Here is a 27,649-nt window from a genome sequence, read left to right on the forward strand (position 1 = left end):
TAAATTATCCTTAACTTCTTCTGTGTGCAATTTTAAAATAATCGGTTCATGGACATTCATCGGGTGTATTAGAAGCAATTATTGGTACCGTGATTGTCTTCTAAACATTTTATTTACACGAAGATTCAAATTTTTCCATTCACTATGATGGGGATCCTGTTTCCTGCTAACAATGCCTGCAGTACCGCGGTCGGCCTTGAACTTCCGTGACTTCAATGAGAGAGGGCAGTCCTCCCCTGGATATATTACATGTGAAAAAGGTAGACTTTGTAGCATTTATTGCAATGGTCATAAACTGCACAGCACAAACTTAGAAAACATCTGAGAAAATGTGCAGCAGAACGCTTTTTGGGTTGAGCCTGTGTAGGATGTGTCTTGAATTGGAATGTGACTGAATGAGTGGAATGTTTTTTAATGGGTCTATTTTTGTATTTTGGATGATGTCGCCCCCCCCCCCCAGCCCTTTCCTACAATGGATATTTTTTATATAGTTTACCACCCGTACAGTAGGTGGCAGCATGCACCTAACGCTTGTTTGCAGACCCTCATTATACCATTGAAGAATAAGAATTTTGTGCACGCTTCACGATTAGCTTAATCTCTAGAATATTATTACAAATATTGGCCAAAATGCCGCGTGTGTACGTCGGCAGATTGAGCTATCATATACGTGAGAAAGACATCCAGAGTTTTTTTTTTGTGGTTACTGGAGGTTGATCTGAAGAATGGGTAAATTAAGATGTTAACTAGCTCGCTAGCATGGGCAAAATGGCGACTGCAGTAGCTAGATTGTCAGCTGTTGTTGACATTTAGTCAACACAGTAGACCTACCGACCCGTCGTCAACATTGCTCCGTCTTCTTGCTCATGCACTATCAAATGTTGCAGGTACGGCTTCGTGGAGTACGATGACACGCGTGACGCCGACGACGCAGTTTATGAGCTGAACGGCAAAGACCTTTGCGGAGAACGAGTCATCATTGAGCACGCTCGTGGTCCACGCAGGGACCGTGATGGATATGGTGGCGGATTTAGTAAGTGTACTCTATAACTTGTATGTATAACTGCAGCAACATTACATTATTTACTTTTTTCTCAGGTGTGATGATGGGGAGTTCCAGCAGGAGGCAGTAAAGTCATGAACACCACACTTCGCTAGCTCTTCCAACGATACTAGATTATTCTATCTGTTCCTTGTAATTTGGAGGCCCACCTGAAATAGTACCTCATCTCTTTAGCCGTATAAATGCAATTTCAATCAAACACAACATTGTTTCAAGTTGTATGTACGGGGTACGCATGGTATACATCATCCAACGAAATGCTTACATTTGCATTTGTCATTTAGCAGATGCTCTTGTCCAAAGTGACATACAGTAGTGAGTGCATGCATTTTCCACTTACTTTAAGGTTCATTTGAATGTTATAATGTGTTTTGTATGTATGCAGTGTCTTGTTTGCTGAAATTACCTCTCAAGCCATTGCTGATCTTTTAACCTGTGAAAAACACAATTTGATGCTGCTGTTGAACACATAGGGTTTGGGTTTGGGTTGGTGATGTTAGATGTGGTGTTTACATTTCAGCTGTGTTGCTTGCTTTATGGCATTGGTACACTCTCAATAGTCTTTTTTATGTGTGTGTGTAAGCAGGCCAGCTGTGATGTAAACTAAAGGATATAGGAAGATACAATATGTCCATTATACCATCTGACTTCAACATTAACAAAGTCCTTGATGTTTCAATTTGAAAGAGTCCACTGCGGGCTGAGTCCGTGTCCCTTGAGGCTAAGATGACTGGATAAGATGACTGCCTGTCCCGTTTGGCCTTGGCTTTCACCTTAATGTGTGTGTGACCTTTGACGTATGACCTCTTGGCTGACCTTACCGGAAGCCATGATGACGGCAGCCTTTTGCCAATAGACCAGGGTGATGGTGAGGAATCCCATTGGTTTTTCTGTTTAAAAAAAAAACAAATTGCAAAAGGTTAAAGCCAAAAAAACATGTTGCCATATGTTAGCTAACTGTTTCACAAAAGAGCAGTTTGCATCCATTGTAAGTCATAGGGTATCTGTAGACTGGTAGATTTATGTTAGCTACTATGGTATCAGTTGGTAGTCGTAGATACACCCCCCCTCCCTTTTTTAGTATTATTGTGTGGTTGATGTGATGTTTACCTTTTTGTATTTTATACAGCAAAATAAATGTTAAATTGAGGTTGATTAATCAAAGAAATTGGCATTTCTGTTCTTGAGCTTGTAAGCAAAGAGCAGGAATGCTGTCCATTCGCTGTGACTGCTTTGATGCTCAGATGGACATTGGCTGAATGTGTTACTACCTCTGCCAAGGCAATGTTAGACCACATCACTCATTAGTACAATAATGCTAGGGAGCTAAGTCCAAGGACCAGTTCTAGCAGACCACCTGAGTTTTCACCCCCAGTGTAGCCACTGTAGACTCCCCCACTGTGCCATACTGACGGACGGTCTTGTCCGTGTTCATTTAAAGGCAGTAGTGGTTACAGCAGCCGAAGCCACACTGGCTGGGATAAGTACGGGCCACCTGTACGCACAGAGTACCGGCTTATTGTGGACAACCTCTCCAGTCGCTGCAGCTGGCAGGACCTAAAGGTGAGCCCTGTGTGTCAAGTCTCCATCTTTCTCTGAAAACGGGTCAGAACAACCGCAAGTTATTTGTTTCAGGCACACTCTTGTTGTTAATTTATACAATATGTTTTTGGTTGACAGGACTTCATGTGCCAGGCTGGTGAGGTGACATATGCCGACGCCCATAAGAAGCAGCCCAACGAGGGGGTGATTGAGTTCCTTTCCCGCTCGGACATGAGGAGGGCCCTGGAAAAGCTGGACGGCACCGACATCAACGGGAGAATGATCCGCCTGGTGGAGGACAAGCCTCGCCGCCGACGCTCCTACTCTGGCAGCTGCTCCAGGTCAGGATAGTCCTGGGCTTACCACACAATGCAGCCGTTGGGTCCTAATGGCCCTCCTGTGGAAGGGGTTATATGTTTAATTTGCTGTCATTCCAGTACCAAAGCTGATTAGTTACCCAGGCTTACAATGTGTTTGATCTCCCAGGTCTCGTAGCAGACGTCGCTTTCGCAGCAGGAGCCGCAGGAGGAGAAGTTCTGGCAGCCACTCCAGGTCTCCCTCACGGTAAGAAAACTGCCCTGCCAAAGAACTCTACTTCACAAGGCTGGGGTAGTTACATAGATTAATACGTAGTTTATCCCAGATAGGAAATGTCATTGTAACACAGAACTAGTTTTAATGTATGTGTGTTTGTTCTCCACAGGTCACGCTCTCGCAGTGCACGGCGCTCACGCTCCAGGTCCAACCAGAAATCCCATTCCAGATCCGGGAAGAAGTCCCTCTCCAAGTCACTCAAGTCCCGTTCCAAGTCCCGCTCACGTTCTCTCACCAGGAAGTCCCGTTCCCGTTCTCACTCCCACACTCACAAGTCTCTCAGCCACTCAGTGAGCCACAAATCCAGCTCACGCTCCGACGCCCGCAAGTCTCGCTCCAAGAGCCAGTCAAAAGTCAAGTCTGAGCGGGGATCCAGAAGCCACTCCAAAGAGAAGTCTGTCAGCAAGAAGTCCCAGAGTCGCTCCCCGTTCCCCTCAGAGAATGGAAACGGAGAGCGGGCCAAGTCTGCCTCCAAGTCTCCCTCCCCACAAGAAGACCATTACCAATCCAAGTACCCCACCAAGCACTCAGCCTCTCGCCCTCTCTCACGCTTTAAATCCCTCTCCGTTCGCGATCCAGGTCGACTTCCAAAGATTAAATGCACTTGTTTAATTAGGAAGTATGAAAGATGGTTTGAAAATAATTTACAAATCGAATACAGTGTTTTGATTTCGCCCACTCTGAGCATTTGGTTTTGTTGAAGTTGTGATTGTAGTGCATTTTAACTTTGCATGAGAACCAGGCTGAAAGATTGTGGGTTGCTATGGAACGTATTGTAGAGGAATTGTTCTCAATTTCCTTATCTGTCTGAGATTGCTAATGCTTCATGTTAAAGATACTGGTTGATGATGATTGATGTTTGTGTTTCAAGAGGAAATTCTTTCTACTTATTTGTACTCTCTTTCTCACCATCTCTTCTGCATTGCTTTGAATCTCTGGTAGTCCAGTATTAAGTCATGATTTGTGATTGGTTATAGCTAGATGGCAAGGTATTATGTTATGACTAGCTTCACAAATCAAAAATAGAGGGAAATGAAGATCAACAATCAGATCTTTTTCCATATAAATTGTTTCCCCTATGTTTCTGTTACTTTCCTTGGAAGGTTTTGATGATTAATTATGCAAATATATGAATTTGGCAGATGTATTGGTTTCTTTGATATTGGTGTAGTTGATGCTGTCTGAATAGTCTAGACAGTTGTGATTGAGTATTGACTAATCACACAGCTTTAGTATAATGTATTACTACACTAATCCCAGGAGTGTGAAGGTGAACGGAAAGGCTCTGGAGCAACGAACAGCCCTTGCTGTCTCTGCCAGGCCGGTTCCCCTCTCTCCACTGGGGTTCTCTGCCTCTAACCCTGTTACAGGGGCTGAGTCACTGGCTTGCTGGTGCTCTTTCATGCCGTCCCTAGGAGGGGTGCGTCACTTGAGTGGGTTGAGTTACTGACGTGATCTTCCTGTCTGGGTTGGCGCCCCCCCTTGGTTTGTGCTGTGGTGGAGACCTCTGTGGGCTATACTCGGCCTTGTCTCAGGATTGTAAGTTGGTGGTTGAGGATATCCCTCTAGTGGTGCGGGGGCTGTGCTTTGGCAGAGTGGGTGGGGTTATATCCTTCCTGTTTGGCCCTGTCCGGGGGTTTCTTCGGATGGGGCCACAGTGTCTCCGGACCGCTCCTGTCTCAGCCTCCAGTATTTATGCTGCAGTAGTTTATGTGTCGGGGGGCTGGGGTTAGTTGGTTATACCTGGAGTACTTCTCCTGTCTTATCCAGTGTCCTGTGTGAATTTAAGTATGCTCTCTCTAATTCTCTCGTTCTCTCTTTCTCTCTGAGAACCTGAGCCCTAGGACCATACGTCAGGACTACCGGGCATGCTGACACCTTGCTGTCCCCAGTCCGCCTGGCCTTGCTGCTATTCCAGTTTCAACTGTTCTGCCTGCGGTTACGAAACCCCTACCTGTCCCAGACCTGCTGTTTTCAACTCTTAATGATCGGCTATGAAAAGCCAACTGAGAGACCTGAGCCCTAGGACCATACGTCGGGACTACCGGCCGTGGTGACTCCTTGCTGTCCCCAGTCCGCCTGGCCTTGCTGCTATTCCAGTTTCAACTGTTCTGCCTGCGGGTATGGAACCCCTACCTGTCCCAGACCTGCTGTTTTCAACTCTTAATGATCGGCTATGAAAAGCCAACTGAGATTTATTCCTGATTATTATTTGACCATGCTTGTCACTTATGAACATTTTTGAACATCTTGGCATGGTTCTGTTATAACCTCCACCCGGCACAGCCAGAAGAGGACTGGCCACCCCTCATAGCCTGGTTCCTCTCTAGGTTTCTTCCTAGGTTTTGGCCTTTCTAGGGAGTTTTTCCTAGCCACCGTGCTTCTACACCTGCATTACTAGCTGTTTGGGGTTTTAGGCTGGGTTTCTGTACAGCACTTCGAGATATTAGCTGATGTACGAAGGGCTATATAAAATAAAATTGATTGATTGATTGATTAATTGCAAAGAGAAGATGTATGGAAAATCATGTCACTGTTTTCCCTGAGAAATCTGATTATTTCCCCCCTAAATCTCCTCTTTGTGGAGGTCAGGTCATCTGATGCAGCACTCCATCACTCTCATTCTTGGTAAAATAGCCCTTACACAGCCTGGAGGTGTGTTGGGTCATTGTCCTGTTGAAAAACAAATGATAGTCCCACTAAGCCCAAACCAGATGGGATGGCGTATCACTGCAGAATGCTGTGGTAGCCATGCTGGTTAAGTGTGCCTTGAATTCTAAATAAATCACAGACAGTGTCACCAGCAAAGCACCCCCACACCATAACACCTCCTCCTCCATGCTTTATGGTGGGAAATACACATGCGGAGATCATCCGTTCACCAACACTGCATCTTACAAAGACACGGCGGTTGGAACCAAAAATCTCCAATTTGGACTCCAGACCAAAGGACACATTTCCACCGGTCTAATTTTCTATTGCTTGTGTTTCTTGGCCCAAGCAGGTATCTTCTTATTGGTGTCCTTTAGTAGTGGTTTCTTTGCAGCAATTTGACCACGAAGGCCTGATTCACACAGTCCCCTCTGAACAGTTGATGTTGAGATGTGTCTGTGACTTGAACTCTGTGACGCATTTATTTGGGCTGCAATTTCTGAGGCTGGTAACTCTAATGAACTTATCCTCTGCAGCAGAGGTAACTCTGGGTCTTCCATTCCTGTGGCGGTCCTCATGAGAGCCAGTTTCATCATAGCGCTTGATGGTTTTTGCGACTGCACTTGAAGAAACTTTCAAAATTCTTGACATTTTCCATATTGACTGACCTTCATGTCTTAAAGTAATGATGAACTGTTGTTTCTCTTTGCTTATTTGAGCTGTTCTTGCCATAATATGGACTTGGTCTTTTACCAAATAGGGCTATCTTCTGTATACCCCCCCTCCCCTACCTTGTCACAACACAACTGATTGGCTCAAACGCATTAAGAAGTAAAGAAATTCCACAAATTACCTTTTAAGAAGGCACACCTGTTAATTGAAATGCATTCCAGGTGACTATCTCATGAAGCTGGTTGAGAGAATGCCAAGAGTGTGCAAAGCTGTCATTAAGGCAAAGGGTGGCTATTTGAAGAATCTCAAATATAAAATATATTTTGATTTGTTTAACACTTTTTTGGTTAATACATGATTCCATATGTGTTATTTCATTGCTTTGATGTCTTCACTATTATTCTACAATGTAAAAAATAGTACAAATAAAGAAAAACCCTTGAATGAGTAGGTGTCCAAACTTTTTACTGGTAGTGTATAACCAACAATTGTATATTGTACTGTCATGTGTTTTATTACCTTATTTTGAATCCATTTTGTTTTGTCCCCAGGGTCTATGCTGTGAAAGTGCTGCAAAAAAAATCAAACTGAAGAAAAAAAAGAGGTTCCATTCAGCTCCATAGTTTAATTATGAACATAACAGTAGATTGATTTTAGAAATTAAAACCTTAAAAAAACATTTTTAAAAGATGAATATACTGTACAGTAGGAGTGGGTTTAACAATAATGCTCTATTTCTTTGGCGCTGGATTCTTCCATGTGAAGCAAAAGAACATCATGGCAGAGAGGAACGTGCTGCTCGAGTCTGAATCATTCTTTTTTTTTGGGGGGGGGGGGTGGATCAGCTTAATATTGCAGATAGATTGTATCTTCTATCAATGTAATTGTCTGCATCACTTCCAATCCCCCATGTTTTTTATATATATACTCCCCTTTATTACTTTTCAACCCTGCCATCCTTTCCCTACTTGGAGTAAATTAGTGAACAACAATGCCCAGGCCTCTACTTCCGGTCTATACTTACTATCTACACCTTATGGACACAGTTAATTTTACAATTATTCTATTATATAAATATATATTTTTTTTGCTCCTGAACTTCTTCTACTCTCAACCTCTCCGATCATTTTCATGATGTCCATCCGGTTTGCTTCTATATGCCATATCTTTCTAACTGTGCTCTTTCCCAAAAGCTCCAAACATACAACCTATATACTTATTATGGACACAGTATGCTTACATTATTAGCTATCTTTGTTGTTATTTGTTATTAGTCCCATCCTTCAACTCTATTCAATACATCCCATCTATCTCTTAACACCATCCATATAGGATTTCTATTTGCCATATATATTTCAACCGTATTTGTTTTACAAAAGTTCTGAACCTTTCTATTCTCATTGCTTCTACAGATTGTGAATTAAAAATAAACATTTTTGCTAAAAGTATTATTATATTATTGATCGATTGACTATTACTTTTCAGATCACCCAGTAATGCTATCTGCAAGGTTAGCTCCAGGTAAATATTGCAATCCTTTAGCCATTCCTGGACCTGTGTCCAAAAACAAGATCTGCAGAGCTGGGAAGATTGTATCCCCCATATAAATAACATTCTATTGGTAGCAAGAATTTTATATAATAATTTAAATTGAAAGATTCTAATTTTTGAATCCGGTGTCGTTTTGCGTGTCAGTTCATGAACACTATGCCATGGGATCGGTAAGTCAAAAATCTCTTCCCAACTATTTTGCAATCTATATGGGACGCCTGTCAATCCTTTGGTCCTTAAGTGAAACTGATATACTTTTTTATTTATCACAGTTTTCCTTAACCAATTATGTTCTTTAATGCAAGGCCGACAGACAAGTTCCTTACTTTCTCCCCCTTCCACTTTCCTCTTCCACTTTTGCGGTAAGGCTGCAATTATTTGGTTGTAATTTTGGGTAGAGCAGACATTTCCATATGTTTTTGTTAGCTGCATGTGCGACATAACTCCACCAGTCCTACCGATGATATCATTTGCGAAGATTATACATTTTTTAAACATTCTGTCAAAAAATAAAGTTTTTTTGTCAATTAGTATATTTGAATTTAACCACAATATTTGTTGCATTATTTGTTCTGTCGTTTCTGGAGGATTAAATTGAAATTGCAACCAACTTTCTATGGCTTGTTTTAGAAATAGTGATATTTGGGAGATGATTTCCTTTTCAAATAACTGCAAATTAGTTGTTGTAATCTGAATAAAGGGAAAAAGGCCTTTCTTGAACATTGGGTGAGACAATCTTACTAATTTGCTTGAGAAACAGTTCGGATTTAAGTATAACTTTTGTATGACTGAAGCTTTTAGTGATAGGTCTAATGCTTTAATATTTAATAATTTCTGTCCTCCGAATTCATATTCATTATATAAATATGCCCTTTTAATTTTGTCTGGCTTGCCGTTCCAAATAAAATTGAATATTTTTTTCTCATATAATTAAAAAAACTGTTCACTAGGCGTAGGCAAGACCATAAGCAAATAGGTAAACTGGGATAATACTAAAGAGTTAATCAGGGTGATTTTTCCACAAATTGACAGGTATTTTCCTTTCCATGGTAGTAAGATCTTATCTATTTTTGCTAACTTTCTATTAAAATGTATTGAAGTGAGATCATTTATTTCCTTTGGGATATGTATTCCGAGTATATCCACATCACCATCAGACCATTTTATTGGTAAACTACATGGTAATGTAAAAATTGTATTTTTTAGTGATCCAATACGTAATATAGTACATTTGTCATAATTTGGTTGTAATCCAGAGAGGTTAGAAAATGTATCTAGATCCTCTATGAGGCTGTGGAGGGATTCTAGTTGTGGATTTAAAAGAAAACATGAATCATCAGCGTACAATGACACCTTTGTTTTTAAGCCCTGGGTTTCTAATCCTCTGATATTATTATTGGATCTGATTTTAATATCTCGATGGCCACAATAAATAGATATGCCGATAGTGGACAACCTTGTTTCACTCCTCTTGACAGTTTAAAACTTTCTGAGAAATAGCCATTATTTACTATTTTACACCTAGGGTTACTATACATGATTTTGACCCATTTTATAAGAGATTCTCCTAAATTGAAATGCTCCAGGCATTTATATATAAACCCCAGTCGTACTTTATCAAATGCCTTTTTGAAGTCTGCTATGAATAGCAGGCCTGGTTTCCCATATTTTCCATAGTGTTCTATTGTTTCCAATACTTGCCTTATATTATCTCCAATGTATCTTCCATGTAAAAAACCTGTCTGATTAGAATTAATAATATCCGACAATACCTTTTTAATTCTATGCGCTATACATTTTGCTAGGAATTTTGCATCACAACACTGAAGTGTAAGGGGCCTCCAATTTTGTAAATGGACTGGATCTTTATATTTTCCACTTGTATCCTGTTTCAGTAATAATGAGATCAGACCTTCTTCTTGAGTGTCAGATAATCTACCATTTACATAGGAGTGGTTAAAACATGCTAATAACGGTCCTCTTAGTATATCAAAAAAGGTTTGGTATACCTCGACTGGTATGCCATCCAACCCTGGAGTTTTCCCAGACTTAAAGTCTTTAATTGCATCCAGAAGTTCCTCCTCTGTAATTTCACCTTCACATGAGTCTTTCTGTGTGGCTGTTAATTTGACATTATCAATATAAAAAAAATCTCTACAATTAGCTTCAGTTAGAGGAGATGGAGGTGACTGAAAAGAAAACATATACTTAAAGTACTTTGTTTCTTCCTTCAAAATATCATTTGGTGAATTATGGGTGACTCCGTCAATTGTAACCAGTTTCATTAAGTTCTTTTTGGTAGCATTCCTATGTTGAAGATAAAAAAAAAAAATTGTGCATTTTTCCCCATATTCCATCCAGTTTGCTTTATTTTTTATAATATATTACACATGATCTTTCTTGAATAAGTTTCTCCATTTCTTTTTGTTTTTCCTCTAATTTATTCTGAGCCTCTATGTTACAGTTTTTATTGCCATCTATCTGTTCTGTTAGACTTTCTATTTCCTTTCTTAGTATAAACTATTTTGACCTAAATTGCTTTTGTTTTCGAGATGAGTACTGAATTGTTGGAAAAAGTCAGTTATAAATTCCTTTGTTCTAATTATAAATAAATTATCATCCAATAGGCTTTGATTACATTTCCAATATCCTCGCCCACGTGGAAATTCAGTAAGAGTAATGTATTTGCCTATTAATAATGGTCCGACTGCATTCTGTCCCCTATCAACACTTTTGTAAACTTTTGGTGCCAACGAGAATGAGATAAGAAAGAAGTCAAGACGACTAGCTTGATTCAGTCTCCGCCATGTATATCTCACTAGATCAGTATATTTAAGCCTCCATACTAGTTCTAATGTATCCATGACATTCACAATTTCCTTAAGAGCATGTGGGTGATTGTTTGTGGTGTGATTTCCTTTACGGTCCATTGAGCTATTTAAAACAGTATTATAATCCCCCACCATAATAATATTGTCTTGAATTGCTTGCAGGGTTGATAATTTATTATACACTGCTCAAAAAATTAAAGGGAACACTTAAACAACACATCCTAGAACTGAATGAATGAAATAATCTTATTAAATAATTTTTTCTTTACATAGTTGAATGTGCTGACAACAAAATCACACAAAAATTATCAATGGAAATCAAATGTATCAACCCATGGAGGTCTGGATTTGGAGTCACCCTCAAAATTAAAGTGGAAAACCACACTACAGGCTGATCCAACTTTGATGTAATGTCCTTAAAACAAGTCAAAATGAGGCTCAGTAATGTGTGTGGCCTCCATGTGCCTGTATGACCTCCCTACAACGCCTGGGCATGCTCCTGATGAGGTGGCGGATGGTCTCCTGAGGGATCTCCTCCCAGACCTGGACTAAAGCATCCGCCAACTCCTGGACAGTCTGTGGTGCAACGTGGCGTTGGTGGATGGAGCGAGACATGATGTCCCAGATGTGCTCAATTGGATTCAGGTCTGGGGAACGGGCGGTCCATAGCATCAATGCCTTCCTCTTGCAGGAACTGCTGACACACTCCAGCCACATGAGGTCTAGCATTGTCTTGCATTAGGAGGAACCCAGGGCCAACCGCACCAGCATATGGTCTCACAAGGGGTCTGAGGATCTCATCTCGGTACCTAATGGCAGTCAGGCTACCTCTGGCGAGCACATGGAGGGCTGTGCGGCCCCCCAAAGAAATGCCACCCCACACCATGACTGACCCACCGCCAAACCGGTCATACTGGAGGATGTTGCAGGCAGCAGAACGTCCTCCACGGCGTCTCCAGACTCTGTCACGTCTGTCACATTTTATTTTTTTATTGTTTTTATATATATATATATATATATATTTTTTTACCTTTATTTAACTAGGCAAGTCAGTTAAGAACAAATTCTTATTTACAATGACGGCCTACACCGGCCAAACCCGGACGACGCTGGGCCAATTGTGCGCCGCCCTATGGGACTCCCAATCACGGCCGGTTGTGATACAGCCTGGATACAGCCTGGAATCGAACCAGGGGGTCTGTAGTGACGCCTCAAGCACTGAGACGCAGTGCCTTAGACCACTGCGCCACTCGGGAGCACATGTGCTCAGTGTGAACCTGCTTTAATCTGTGAAGAGCACAGGGCGCCAGTGGCGAATTTGCCAATCTTGGTGTTCTCTGGCAAATGCCAAACGTCCTGCACGGTGTTGGGCTGTAAGCACAACCCCCACCTGTGGACGTCGGGCCCTCATACCACCCTCATGGAGTCTGTTTCTTACCGTTTGAGCAGACACATGCACATTTGTGGCCTGCTGGAGGTCATTTTACAAGGCTCTGGCAGTGCTCCTCCTGCTCCTCCTTGCACAAAGGCAGAGGTAGCGGTCCTGCTGCTGGGTTGTTGCCCTCCTACGGCCTCCTCCACATCTCCTGATGTACTGGCCTGTCTCCTGGTAGCGCCTCCATGCTCTGGACACTACGCTGACAGACACAGCAAACCTTCTTGCCACAGCTCGCATTGATGTGCCATCCTGGATGAGCTGCACTACCTGAGCCACTTGTGTGGGTTGTTGAATCCGTCTCATGCTACCACTAGAGTGAAAGCACCGCCAGCATTCAAAAGTGACCAAAACATCAGCCAGGAAGCATAGGAACTGAGAAGTGGTCTGTGGTCACCACCTGCAGAACCACTTCTTTATTGGGGGTGTCTTGCTAATTGCCTATAATTTCCACCTGTTGTCTATTCCATTTGCACAACAGCATGTGAAATTTATTGTCAATCAGTGTTGCTTCCTAAGTGGACAGTTTGAATTCACAGAAGTGTGATTGACTTGGAGTTACATTGTGTTGTTTAAGTGTTCCCTTTATTTTTTTGAGCAGTGTATATATTGTCAAAGAATTGTGGATCATCATTATTTGGTCCTTAAAGGTTAATGAGCCATATCTGTTTATGGTCCAATAACATATTTAAAATAATCCATCTACCTTGCGCATCTATTTGGACAATTTGCACATTTGGATCGAAATTACTATTAATTAATATCATCACCCCTTTTGAATTTCTTTGCCCATGGGAGAAGTATATTTCCCCCCCCCCATTCTTTTTTCCATGCTACTTCATCTCGAATTGTTGAATGAGTTTCCTGTATACAATAGATATTATATTCCTTCTCTTTGAGCCATGTAAATATTGTTCTTCTTTTGTTATTATCAGCTAAGCCATTACAATTATAACTGGCTATACTTATTTCACCATACACCATAATGAGATACAAGTTTCAAGTCTATTTATAATTATATATGTTTGTACATTTACCAATAAAAAATACCGTAATGATTGAGTGTCCATATAGCTGTACCGTGATATTTGCATTGCTACGGAGTAACCCTTCAATTGTTCTCCACTAATTCCCCCGCTAAAGCCCCTCCCCATCCCAAGTTGAGCCGTCATCCCAGTGATCAGCATCCCACCCACGTCCCTCCGGATCCCTAAGGCCCGAGAGGCCAGGACCCATCCATCGAAAACAGCACACAGTGCCACCCACAAAACAGAAGCAGATTAACCGCCAAAAGCATTTCCAATGCTTTCACCTCTATATATATATATATATCTATATAACTATTTAAAAAAAATTATGCATATCCTATTTTCCATCATAATCAATTAATATGCGTAATAATGTCGGCAGTTCACGCGTAGGATTCTAACATATAACCCGGATTGCCATTGTATTACATTTAATTCATTGGCAAGCAATTATTATCCTAGCAAATAATTCCCGTGGTCCATCCCATACCCCCCCCCCCCTCCCCCCCAACATCCCCACCCCCCCACAACAGATGCCAGACAAGCACATACTCACATACTCCAACACACTCAACCCCCCTCCTCCACAATCCACCATAAAATCAGATACTCAATGGCTGTTATATCCCAGAGCCCAACTCGAGAAATAACCTGATTTACGAGTGCACATACAGTTAAAGCTGATTGAGAAAGCATGCAGATTGAGCAGAAATTGATAACAATGTGAGATTTTATTAATCTACTTAATCTATGTCAAGTCCTAGGTGATGGAGATCAGATCCACCCTCTTCACCTGAGACACAAACACTCTGATCCCCTGTTGTAACCATTTCCCCAAGCATCTCCGTGCGGTCAGACCTTTGATTATTTTGTGCCACCTGGGCCACAATGATAAACCCCCTCTCTGATTGTCCGAGTGTGACCCCCTCCCCATGGGTTACTGCAGCCAGTGTTGCCAGCACTGCCACTACCTGGGATCAGAATCTGAATCATTCTTTCCTGGTGGGGATCCACTACTGTTTCCAGACCCCAGAGAAGCTCTACTTTGTCATGGATTAAGTATGGAATAAAGACAATGGAGACAACCCACTGGGCACAGACATCAGTTCAACGTCTAGTTTTAATTTACATTTGGTTGAGATTTCAATTAATGTGAATTCAACATGAAATCAACAAAATATTTCACCATGTCATTAGATTTAGGTAAAAATCAGGGTGAAAATCCAATCACTTTTTCACATTGAATCAACATCATCACATAGATTTTTGGGGGGCTGAAATGATGTGGAAACAACGTTCATTCAGCCAGTTTTTGCCCAGTGGGAAACTTCTAAACTTCTCGAATAATGTGCAGTGCCCTTTCTTGATTTTATGCAAGAGAAAATACATTCTACTTTTGATTTTCTACTGTAGCTTTTCTATCACCTTCAGAGAGACCACCGCTTCTCAGAGCCAAGATCTCGCTTTTACACGGCTGAGATGGCCAGTGCCATCGGTTACTTATACTTGCTCAACATTGTTTACAGGTCAGTCACACCCTTTCAACAATGTTGACAAAAAAAGTCTCAGCCACTTAACAGCATTCACGGGTCATTCACAGTAAACCCACATTTACCCTGCTTGTTTCCCATGCTCACTTTGTGGAAGGTCATTCTGTCAGCAGTGCCTTTAGGCTGTACAGTAGGTTCTCTGTTTTAGAGACTTGAAGCCTGAGACCGTCCTGCTGGACTCAGAGGTAAGTATTTGTGTATCATGAACTCAGGACTATCATTGTATTAGTTCTCTGTGGGTCAAATAAGGTCACCCTGATGTTTTGACTTGGACCTTCTCCAGGGTCATGTTTTGTTGACTGACTTTGGATTGTGTAAAGAGGGAACAGACCCAGGGTCCACCACTTCCACTTTCTGTAGAACCCCCATTTCCCTTTGTCACTTTATCCACTGACACTGCCTTTTGCTCTGCCGTATTTGGCTCCAGAGGTGTTGAAAAAGCAGCCCTGTGACCGCACGGTAGACTGGTGGTGTCTGGGAACTGTATTTTATGAGATTATATATGGGCTGGTGAGCATACCCTCTGAAAGGCATATACACATTTACTTTGCTGTGATGTATTATGGTTCTGCATATTATAGCAATGTATTTAGCATAATTTTCCAAACAAAGCAGGCTACACCTCAATGTGGTTATCAACTCATTTTGTCCTGTTCCTTCTATAGCCAGAATGTGTCAGAGATGTATGACAGCATCCTCCACAGGCCCTTGAGTCTGCCAGTGGGGACCAGCTCTGTGGTGTGTGACATGCTGATGGGCCTCCTACAGAAAGACCAGCATCGCCGGCTGGGTGCTATCGCAGACTTTGAGTGAACCTGTCAGAATATACAGGATCAGGATGTCCTCATTGGACAGTCTACCTTCTCTCTCTTTCCTACAGTTTCCTACACATACGCACAAGTCATTTTAATCGTTGTCATTTTTGTCTTTTACATATAGCTCAAAGTTAAAAAACCAAATTTTTTCTCACCGATAAACTGGGATGACCTTTACTATCGGAGAATCACACCTCCATACAACCCCAACGTGGTAAGTGTGTATGCAAAGCCAGTTAATAAATATTTAATTTCAGTATTCTTTATGTAGTTATTATTCATAATAACATACACAACTAATATAACATGATGAAATCCCTGAGTAGTTTCCTTCCTCCTTGAGTAGGAAGGGCGCTTGTATCTTTTTAGTGACTGGGTGTATTGATACACCATCCAAAGTGTAATTAATAAGTGCACCATGCTCAAAGGGATATTCAATGTCTGCTTTTTTTTTACCCATCTACCAATAGGTGCCCTTCTTTGCTAGGCATTGGAAAACCTCCCTGGTCTTTGTGATTGAATCTGTGCTTGAAATTGACTGCTCGACTGAGGTACCTTACAGATAATTGTATGGGTACAGATATGGGGTAGTCATTTTAAAATAATGTTAAACGCTATTATTGCACACAGAGTGAGTGCATGCAACTCATTATGTGACTTGTTAAGCACATTTTTACTCCTGAACTTATTTAAGCTTGCAATAACAAAAGGGTTGAATACTTAAAGTGCCTTGCAAAAGTATTCATCCCCCTTGGCGTTTTTCCTATTCTGTTGCATTACAACCTGTAATTTAAATGGATTTTTATTTGGATTTCATGTAATGGACATACACAAAATAGTCCAAATTGGTGAAGTGTAATGAAAAAAAATAATAACGGAAAAGTGGTACGTGCATATGTATTCACCCCCTTTGCTATGAAGCCCCTAAATAAGATCTGGTGCAACCAATTACCGTCAGAAGTCACATAATTAGTTAAATAAAGTCCACCTGTGTGCAATCTTAGTGTCACATGATCTCACATGATCTCAGTATATATACACCTGTTCTGAAAGGCCCCAGAGTCTGCAACACCACTAAGCAAGGGGCACCACCAAGCAAGCGGCACCATGAAGACCAAGCTCTCAAAACAGGTCAGGGACAAAGTTGTGGAGAAGTACAGATCAGGGTTGGGTTATAAAAAAATATTAGAAACTTTGAACATCCCACGGAGCACCATTAAATCCATTATTAAAAAATTGAAAGAATATTGCACCAAAACAAACCTGCCAAGAGAGGGCCGCCCACCAGAACTCACCGACCAGGCAAGGAGGGCATTAATCAGAAAGGCAACAAAGAGACCAAAGATAACCCTGAAGGAGCTGCAAAGCTCCACAGCGGAGATTGGAGTTTCTGTCCATAGGACCACTTTAAGCCGTACACTCCACAGAGCTGGGCTTTACAGAAGAGTGGCCAGAAAAAAGCCATTGCTTAAAGAAAACAAATAAGCAAACACGTTTGATGTTCGCCAAAAGGCATGTGGGAGACTCCCCAAACATATGGAATGTACTCTGGTCAGAAGAGACTAAAATTAAGCTTTTTGGCCATCAAGGAAAACGCTATGTCTGGCTCAAACCCAACACCTCTCATCACCCCGAGAACACCATCCCCACAGTGAAGCATGGTGGTGACAGCATCATGCTGTGGGGATGTTTTTCCATCGGCAGGGACTGGGAAACTGGTCAGAATTGAAGGAATGATGGATGGCGCTAAATAGAGGGAAATTCTTGAGGGAAACCTGTTTCAGTCTTCCAGAGATTTGAGACTGGGACAGAGGTTCACCTTCCAGCAGGACAATGACCCTAAGCATACTGCTAAAGCAACACTTGAGTGGTTTAAGGGGAAACATTTAAATGTCTTGGAATGGCCTAGTCAAATCCCAGACCTCAATCCAATTGAGAATCTGTGGTATGACTTAAAGATTGCTGTACACCAGCAGAACCCATCCAACTTGAAGAAGCTGGAGCAGTTTTGCCTTGAAGAATGGGCAAAAATCCATGGGAACCGGTTAATAACGTCCTTTTACATTCTGGGCATTTTTTTTCCCGTCCCATAAAAACTGAAAGCGCCTATGCAAAGCCCTCACTTTGTCACTCAGAAAAGTATTCCAGTTTCTGCCTGCCTGCCTTCCTGCCAGCTGAAAATCTTTGGCAGTGCGTGTGTGTAGGCTACCTGCCCCTCCCCCTCCCTCTGAAGCATAGTCTACTGTAGCTACTGACATTACAAGCATAATTCAGAAATTAGGGAGAGAGATTTTTTTAATACTAGTTAAGGATACTATCACGTTTCATATTGGATTTATTACCTACAAAAATTTAAGACGTGTTTTATTTTATTCTGGTGCCGCTCTGCACACACAAGCTTGTTAGCTAACTAGCTCTGGTCTAGCTCTCAAAAACTATAAGCGGCATCATAGCCGCGGAAACTAGGGGTGATGAGGGTGCTGCAGCACCCCTGAAAAATGTGAATAAAAAAAAGATTAATAAAATTACAAATAATGATTTTTTTTCTCACGAAAGTACTGCACTGGGCCTTTACTAGTCCTGTATTAGCGAACCGATATAGACGTCTGTAGCGCAGACAAATATTTTTTTTGCAGCATCACCGCTTTGGCAAAAAAGGTACTTTTAGAATTAAGAACAGTATCTTGCAAGATTCAATAGTTGGAATTATAAAAGTTGTTGCCCTGTTCCTTTCTCTGTGATCGTCATTCTAATGGAATCCAGAAAGAACAAAACCCTGTCCTCAAACATTTACAGTGACTTCGGAAAGTATTCAGATCCCTTGACTTTTTCCACATTCTGTTACGTTACAGCGTTATTCTAAAATTGATTAAATAAAAAATTTTCCTCATCAATCTACACAATATACCCCATAATGACAAAGCAAAAACAGGTATAGAGACATTTTTGCAAATGTATAAAATAGAATACACTTAAATATCACATTTACATAAGTATTCAGACCCTTTACTCAGTACTTTGTTGAAGCACCTTTGGCAGCGATTACAGCCTCAAGTCTTCTTGGGTATGCGCTACAAGCTTGGCACACCTGTATTTGGGGAGTTTCTCCCTTTCTTCTCTGCAGATCCTCTCAAGCTCTGTCAGGTTGGATGGGAAGTGTTGCTGCACAGCTATATTCAGGTCTCTCCAGAGATGTTAGATCGGGTTCAAGTCCGAGCTCTGGCTGGGCCACTCAAGGACATTCAGAGACTTGTCCTGAAGCCACTCCTGCGTTGTCTTGGCTGTGTGCTTAGGGTCATTGTCCTATTTGAAGGTGAACCTTCGCCCCAGTTTGAGGTCCTGAGCGCTCTGGAGCAGGTTTTCATCAAGGATCTCTCTGTACTTTGCTCCGTTCATCTTTCCCTCGGTCCTGACTAGTCTCCCAGTCGCTGCTGCTGAAAAACATCCCCACAGCCTGATGCTGCCACCACAATTCTTCACCGTAGGGATGGTGCCAGGTTTCCTCCAGACGTGATGATTGGCATTCAGGCTTTGTTTTAATCAGACCAGAGAATTTTGTTTCCTTTAGGTGCCTTTTGGCAAACTCCAAGCGGGCTGTCATGTGCCTTTTACTGAGGAGTGGCTTCCGTCTGGCCACTCTACCATAAAGGCCTGATTGGTGGAGTGCTGCAGAGATGGTTGTCCTTCTGGAAGTTTCTCACATCTCCACAGAGGGACTCTGGAGCTCTTTCAGAGTGACCATCGGGTTCTTGGTCACCTCCCTGACCAAGGCCCTTCTCCCCCGATTGTTCAGTTTGGTCGGGTGGCCAGCTCTAGGAAGAGTCTTGGTGGTTCCAAACTTCTTCCATTTAAGAATGATGGAGGCCACTGTGTTCTTGGGGACCTTCAATGCTGCAGTCATTTTTTGGAACCCTTCCCCAGATCTGTGCCTCGACACAATCCTGTCTCGGCGCTCTACGGACAATTCCTTCAACCTCATGGCTTGGTTTCTGCTCTGACATGCACAGTCAACTGTGGGACCTTATATAGACAGGTGTGTGCCTTTCCAAATCATGTCCAATCAATTGAATTTACCACAGGTGGACTCCAATCAAGTTGTAGAAACATTTCAAGGATGATCAATGGAAACAGGATGCACCTGAGCTAAATTTCGAGTGACATAGCAAAGGGTCTGAATACTTATGTAAATAAGGTATTTCTGATTTTTAATTTTAATACATTTGCAAACATTTCTAAAAACCTGTTTTTGCTTTGTCATTATGGGGTATTGTGTGTAGATTGATGAGGAAAAAAATGTAATTTAATCCATTTTATAATAAGACTTACATAACAAAATGTGAAAAAAGTCAAGGGGTCTGAATACTTTCCGAAAGCACTGTATATGTGCAGTCTTGTACCCTTAACCTTTTTTAAAATGACTATCATATTTGTTGATTAAATCTGACTTTATTAGTATAACTAGATGGTAACTTTACAAGTAAAGTTGTAGGGCTTGCTTTAGCTCTTTCAAATTATTTTTGTGGGAATGGAAGAAGTTTAAAAAGTTTTACTTTACTATTTAAAGCAAAGCAGTTACATATAGTCAAAGTTAAAGATGCATTATGCAGAAATCGCTCTGCCAGTTCCTGGTTGCTAAAATTCTAATAGTTCACTTAATTTCAGTTTGTGACAAAACAAGCAAGTACAGTGTAAAGAATCATTGTACCAGCTAAAGCGCTGTGAAATATATTTTCCATAACCAAAAATATTGTATTTTCAGCTGTTTGAAGCTAGTGTCCAAAACTGGAAGTGAAAGATGCAAAAATGAAACTTAAGAACAGGAAGCATAGAAATAGCGCACATAGAACATATCTACTGCATCTTAGACTTGCTTTCAATGAGAATAATAATTCAAACATAAGGTGGATAGCAACAGAACCAGTTACAACTGAAGTATCTGATCATCAATGAATTTGATAAAAAGCCATTTATAGTTTAACACAGCAGGCACATATCATCAGGTAGGCCTATATGCACATAAAAATGTATTCTATTTTATTCCATGATATTGTTGTTACAAAATAGATGTGTGTTGACTGTGATTAGGGTATGGGAATATAAGAGCATCTGCTAGGGTAAATTAACAACTAGGCATGCATAGCTCAAAACATGATCCTCAAACCAAAGACTGGCCAAACTCGTGTTTCTAAATGTGTATTCAAAGGCACTGTAGAATGACTGTATAGTCTAATAAGGCATTTTTCATTTCATTATTATTTAATTCAAAGTATTTTTTTATTTTTTATTATTTTATACAGCCTAAATGCTAAATTTACAGGCATGTTGTTGAAGTGTTGTTGTTGTGTTGTTGAAATGCTGAGCGCTCCTGCCAGCCTGTAGCGTGTCACAAATGCTTCACAATTATTTATTAAATGGCAGGATATTGCCTTGAAACAATAATATTATAGTGTAAATAATTCATTTTCATTCCTTCTTAGGCTACCTGGCTTGCTCCTGACTGATTTAGAGTTCCATCAAAATTATAGAATGTCTCCTGAGTGGCGCAGTGGTCTAAGGCACTGCATCGCAGTGCTAACTGTGCCACTAGAGATCCTGGTTAGAATCCAGGCTCTGTCGCAGCCGGCCGCGACCGGGAGACTCATGGGCGGCGCACAATTGGCCCAGCGTCGTCCAGGGTAGGGGAGGGAATGGCCGGCAGGGATGTAGCTCAGTTGATAGAGCATGGCGTTTGCAACGCCAGGGTTGTGGGTTCGATTCCCACGGGGGGCCAGTATAAAAAAATATATGTATTCACTAACTGTAAGTCGCTCTGGATAAGAGCGTCTGCTAAATGACTAAAATGTAAATGTAAATAGAATGACAAACTAAATAAATATGTAGGCAGTGGTGTAAAGTACTTAAGTAAAAATACTTTAAAGTACTACGTAAGTCGTTTTTTGGGGTATCTGTATTTTACTTTACTGTTTATATTTGTGACAACTTTTACTTTTACTTCACTACATTCCTAAAGAAAATAAATGTACTTTTTCCTCCATACATTTTCCCTGACACCCAAAAGTACTCGTTACATTTTGAAGTCTTAGCAGGACAGGAAAATGGTCAAATTCACACACTTATCAAGACAACATCCATGGTCATCCCTACTGCCGCTAATCTGGCAGACTCACTAAACACACATGCTTCGTTTGTAAATTATGTCTGAGTGTTGGATTGTTACCCTGGCTATCCGTAAATAAATAAAAAACAAGAAAATGGTGCCGTCTGGTTTGCTTAATGTAAGGAATTTGAAATGATTTATACTTTACTTTTACTTTTGATACTTGTGTATATTTAAGCAATTACATTTACTTTTGAAACTTATGTATTTAAAACCAAATACTTTTAGACTTTTATTCAAATAGTATTTTACTGGGTGACTTTCACTTTTACTTGACTCATTTTCGATTAAGGTATCTTTACTTTTACTCAAGTATGACAATTGGGTACTTTTTCCACCACTAAATGGTGGTTTCTTCCCTGTATTCTTTCTCTATGGCGGTGGCACGAATGATGAACTGTAGGCGTGTGTGCAGAGGCCGATCGGTCGGAAGCGTTACCACTTTGAGCGGGCCAAATCCGACGTAAAAAGAACAGCCACAGACAGAAAACTCTACCAGTGGTCGCTAAATCACCTGTCCTCAAAACAGTCTTGTAAGACGCACTTGAACTCGCCCTACTGTCCGAGTGCTTATCTTACAGAAATGTACCACCTTTACTGCATAAAGTTGAAGTCGGAAGTTTACATACACCTTAGCCAAATACATTTAAACTCAGTTTTTCACAATTTCTGACATTTAATCCTAGTAAAAATTCCCTGTCTTAGGTCAGTTAGGATCACCACTTGATTTTAAGAATGTGAAATGTCAGAATAATAGTAGAGAGAATGATTTGTTTCAGCTTTTATTTCTTTCATCACATTCCCAGTGGGTCAGAAGTTTACATACACTCAATTAGCATTTCATAGCATTGCCTTTAAATTGTTTAACTTGGGTCAAACATTTCGGGTAGCCTTCCACAAACTTCCCTCAATAGGTTGGGTGAATTTTGGCCCATTCCTCCTGACAGAGCTGGTGTAACTGAGTCAGGTTTGTAGGCCTCCTTGCTCGCATACGCTTTTTCAGTTCTGCCCACACATTTTCTATAGGATTGAGGTCAAGGCTTTGTGATGGCCACTCCAATACCTTGACTTTTTTGCCACAACTTTGGAAGTATGCTTGGGGTAATTGAACATTTGGAAGACCCATTTGCGACAACGTTTTAACTTCCTGACTGATGTCTTGAGATGTTACTTCACTATATCCACATCATTTTCCTTCTTCATGATGCCATCTATTTTGTGAAGTGCACCAGTCCCTCCTGCAGCAAAGCACCCCCACAGCATGATGCTGCCACCCCCGTGCTTCACGGTTGGGATGGTGTTCTTCGGCTTGCAAGATACCCCCTTTTTCCTCCAAACATACCGATGGTCATTATGGCCAAACAGTTCTATTTTTGTTTCATCAGACCAGAGGACATTTCTCCAAAAAGTACGATCTTTGTCCCCATGTGCAGTTGCAAACCGTAGTCTGGCTTTTTTATGGCGGTTTTGGAGCAGTGGCTTCTTCCTTGCTGAGCGGCCTTTCAGGTTATGTCAATATAGGACTCGTTTTACTGTGGATATAGATACTTTTGTACCTGTTTCCTCCAGCATCTTCACAAGGTCCTTTGCTGTTGTTTTGGGATTGATTTGCACTTTTCGCACCAAAGTACGTTCATCTCTAGGAAACAGAACACGTCTCCTTCCTGAGCTGTATGACGGCTGCATGGTCCCATGGTGTTTATACTTGCATACTATTGTTTGTACAGATAAACGTGGTACCTTCAGGCATTTGGAAATTGCTCCCAAGGATGAACCAGACTTGTGGAGGTCTACACATTTTTTTCTGAGGTCTTGGCTGATTTCTTTTGATTTTCACATGATGTCAAGCAAAGAGGCACTGAGTTTGAAAGTATGCCTTGAACTACATCCACAGGTATACCTCCAATTGACTCAAATTATGTCAATTAGCCTATCAGATGCTTCTAATGCCATGACATAATTTTCTGGAATTTTCCAAGCTGTTTAAAGGCACAGTCAACTTAGTGTATGTAAACTTCTGACCCACTGGAATTGTGATAAAGTGAATTATAAGTGGAATAATCTCTCTGTAAACAATTGATGGAAAAATTACTTGTGTCATGCACAAAGTAGATGTCCTAAACCGACTTGCCAAAAGTATAGTTTGTTAACCAGAGATTTGTGGAGTGGTTGAAAAACAAGTTTTAATGACTCCAACCTATGTGTATGTAAACTTCCGACTTCAACTGTATGTAGACAAACTAATCCACTGCAATAACCTTATGATCACACCAATGAGATCTAGGATCCAAATTCACTGCGTGTCTGCCATGATGTTCCTAAAACTCCTACTGGTCAGTAGTTGTGGTCAGTAGTTTTGGTCAGTAGGTGTGTGGTCGGTAGTTTTGGTAAGTAGGTGTGTGGTCCAGTAGTTGTGTGGTTGTGGTCAGCTAGTGAGCATTAGAAATCTTCTCTGTATCAGTTTAGGTCGTCCAGACCGGGGAAGCATTCGAAATCTTCTCTGTAGCGTTTCAAGTCATGCCATAATGTAGTTATTTTGGTAGATACTTCCCCTATTAGCTGAAATCATATTTTTTCAAAGCCATTTAGCTGTCGCGCTAGTTGTTCGGCCCAAACAGATTCACAAATCATGGGAATTTGTCGCACTATGAAGACGTTGTCTCACTCCGAGGCATGTGTTGCTAGGCAACCCCCCTGAAGTTGCCTTAGCAGGCCTGCTCCCTCCATGGCTAAAGCCAGTGTGAGAAACATGCTAACAAACATTTGTTCTATGAAACTAAATGAATACTGCACTCTGACCCACAAAACGTATTTGCTAGATTTATAATAGGTGTTAGACAAAGCAAGGAAAGTTTTATTGGAATTTATTGGAATTTGCAGCTGTTTTTGGTAAGTATTGAATCTGCTAGCTTCTGACATGCATCTTTAATGAAAGTTGTTGATGGGTTACTAAAATAGCTCTACCTCTTGGTAGAAGCTATTCCTGTTCTGATTTCAGATTTGAAAACCCAAAAAGTAGAGGAAGATTTCATACGCGCTAACGTTTTGTCTAAATTGTTGGCAAAGTGTTAAAAGTAGCTGATTTGTGTCAAAAGTTGCATTGTTGCAACTTGTTACAGTGAATGCAATGTTGGAAGTGATGATGTCACAATGGGACCTTTAGAATGTTGAGGAAATCCCATGAAAGTGGATGTAGGACAAAAAGAAGAACAAAAAATGTAATAGTTTAAAAACAGATTAAATTGTATACAAGCACACTATTCCAGACCGGTCTACACGTTTTAAAGTTTGACTGATGTTTCTAGCTTAAACGGGGTAGAAGGAGTGCATTGTCGTGTATTAGGATTATGCCTTTGTTAATGTTTTAAGTGGAACCAGAGAGGACGTTAATTTTAGTATCAAGAGGGAATGTTTTAGTGTAACGCCACATACAACAGACAGGAAGTGTGTTGTAGACAGGGGAGACTGGTGATTGGCCTGAAGAGGGAGCCCATCTTTTTGCATTGTTTATAAGTAGGGGTTAAACGAAGAAGAAGGCAGAGCGGCCATTCTGAGGCGTCGCTCTCCGGGTGGGCATGTCACCTGTAACTTATGCTGAAAGCTTGTGATCTGAATAAACCTTATGATCAAAGTTCAGTATGAGCGGACTCCTTTGTTTATCAGCAATGATTGCCAGCACTTACGCGATACGACAAATGGCGCCCAACGTGGGGCTGGTCTGCATCTCTCCTTTGCTTCATTTGTAGCCGCCAAGCTAACTCAAGCTAACTCGGTCTGAAGTCATGACCAGACAAGGGTGAGTTTTTTCCTCACAAGCTTTGTGAGATTGTTAGGTTGGATACTGCTTGTGTACACTGGATAAATGTACCATACGACCGTGCCTCGTGTGGCGTTATTGCTGATAACTGGGGGTCTGGCTAATCATTATCAATTGTTGCACTGGTAGACAGGGCAAAAGGGGGGAGAGTAGGCTTGGAATTTTAGAGCAATCGATGGTAGAGATATTAAAGGCAGATATTGGCAGAATAAAGTCAGGAATACGTATGCAATTAGAGCATTGTGAATCTGTTAAAGACCTCGAAACGAGGCGACTCTTTAGGAGTGGGCCATAAAATCCTTGCAACGCGCTAGTGTGGGGTCAGGTTGGTTCTGGGAACCATAAGGTGGACGATTATATGTATGTTATGCTCATCTTATAGTCGACGGAGTATTCGTTTGGGGTAACCGCTCATATGATTATCCAGAACTTACGGCAGCATAAAGTTAGCAGGGGATATATGGACAATGATTTAGGCACAATGCAGGTTACTTAGGGCGTGGTAGGCCGCAGTTAGCTAAAGGCTAAGGCTAATGTTAATGCTAAATGCTGGATTGTGTTTCATGCTACATGGTACATAGCGGCTAATGCTAAATGCTAATGCTAAATGCTAATTGTGTTGCGTGCTACATGCTAACGTGTCCTTAGAGGTCCTATTGCGATAGGATAAGCCTCTTAAAATATGTATGTGTGTGTAGAATTCAAAGTTCTACGCAAATGTGAGCTCTGTTATGTGTAATTGTGTGAGTATAAGGTATAAAATAGTGAAGCTGTAGCGTAAGGCTATCGTTCTATTGTCTGGGAATCGTATCATTGAATGCATTTGCGCATGCGTTTAATTTTATGACACTACACTACAAAACGTGGGAGTTGTAGTTTATGGCACGAGATTATGAGACGTTGGGTTCCGGTACTAAAAAACTACAAAACGTTGTTTACTAAAACTACACAACGGGATTGTGGGTAACGTGTCATATTTCTGGGGGGCTGCGTGCTGCAGGAATAGACACAGACGAGGGAACAAAGAGGAGAGATTTTAACGCGAATCTTATAGTTTAAAGCGGCTGGTGTTTGAACATGAAACTATTTGTTGAGATGTAGTGAATTTATACATTAAATATATGTTGACGGAGTATAATGAATTAAATTAAATGACGGATTAAAATAAAATTAAAAATGTTTTTGAGCGATCTATTTAGTTCTGAGTTTAGTCTTAGAGTGAATAATGGGTGAACGAAGGAATGTTGAATATGGTTGAGATAACTCAGTGATTGCAGTAACTACTAAAATCTTTTTCTGTGTCTCTGTTTTTGTCATATGAGAGGCGATAGGACGAGACGACAGGAGAGAGAGAGAGAGAAGGAGAGGGGTGCTGACGTAGCGTCACGTGACGCGGCAGAGGATCAAGTCAAAAAGGGTTTGAGACTGATCTGGTTACAAAATCTTCTTTGATGTTATGACAATTTCACATAGGCTTGGCAAACTGATTCATTAAAAATTGCATTTTGGAGGCTATGTGCATCACGGGGGTTGATTGGAGTTGTGTTGGGAATCAAGGACTGACATTATTCTGTAAATTTAAGATAATTAGGTGCTTATAGAGCAAGGGGTTATAGAGCAAGGGGTTACAGGCTTTGTTTATGGGTATTGTAGTCTGAAGTTGACTACTTGCATTTGATGGGTTGTGGTAAGATAGCCACCACTAATTGATAAATTGGTGACATAGGATATAGGAATAAAAATTGGTTTTAATTATTCATGATTTTTAATTGATTTATTTAAAAAAAAATATATATATATATATATATATATATATATTAATAATTAAAGGGGGGAAGCCATAGGCTATATAGTCTAAAAATAAAATAATTCACGATAAAGGAATATAAAAGGGTTGTTACAATGGGGAGAAAGGACAGCAAGGCTATGAAAGTGATTACAC

General features: G+C 41.0%; 2 pseudogenes across 2 annotated transcripts in view; both read left to right on the top strand.

The window, feature by feature from the left end:
• The first annotated feature begins 630 nt into the window (after positions 1 to 630).
• LOC311137817 lies at positions 631 to 3,886 on the top strand (annotated as a pseudogene). Its single transcript, XR_014615469.1, has 6 exons — positions 631 to 729; positions 888 to 1,033; positions 2,505 to 2,626; positions 2,744 to 2,946; positions 3,092 to 3,169; positions 3,309 to 3,886. The product of XR_014615469.1 is annotated as an uncharacterized misc_RNA (transcript).
• The window catches only part of LOC311138338 (serine/threonine-protein kinase Sgk2-like), a 31,972-nt pseudogene continuing 8,143 nt past the window's right edge, over positions 3,821 to 27,649 (top strand). Inside the window, exons 1-7 of the transcript in view lie at positions 3,821 to 3,830; positions 14,315 to 14,427; positions 14,782 to 14,894; positions 15,067 to 15,103; positions 15,202 to 15,428; positions 15,534 to 15,725; positions 15,858 to 15,947. The product of the transcript in view is annotated as a serine/threonine-protein kinase Sgk2-like (transcript). The remainder of the gene's footprint in view (positions 3,831 to 14,314; positions 14,428 to 14,781; positions 14,895 to 15,066; positions 15,104 to 15,201; positions 15,429 to 15,533; positions 15,726 to 15,857; positions 15,948 to 27,649) is intronic.

Source organism: Coregonus lavaretus, assembly GCF_964263955.1.
Source record: "Coregonus lavaretus genome assembly, chromosome: 12".
Taxonomy (NCBI): domain Eukaryota; kingdom Metazoa; phylum Chordata; class Actinopteri; order Salmoniformes; family Salmonidae; genus Coregonus; species Coregonus lavaretus.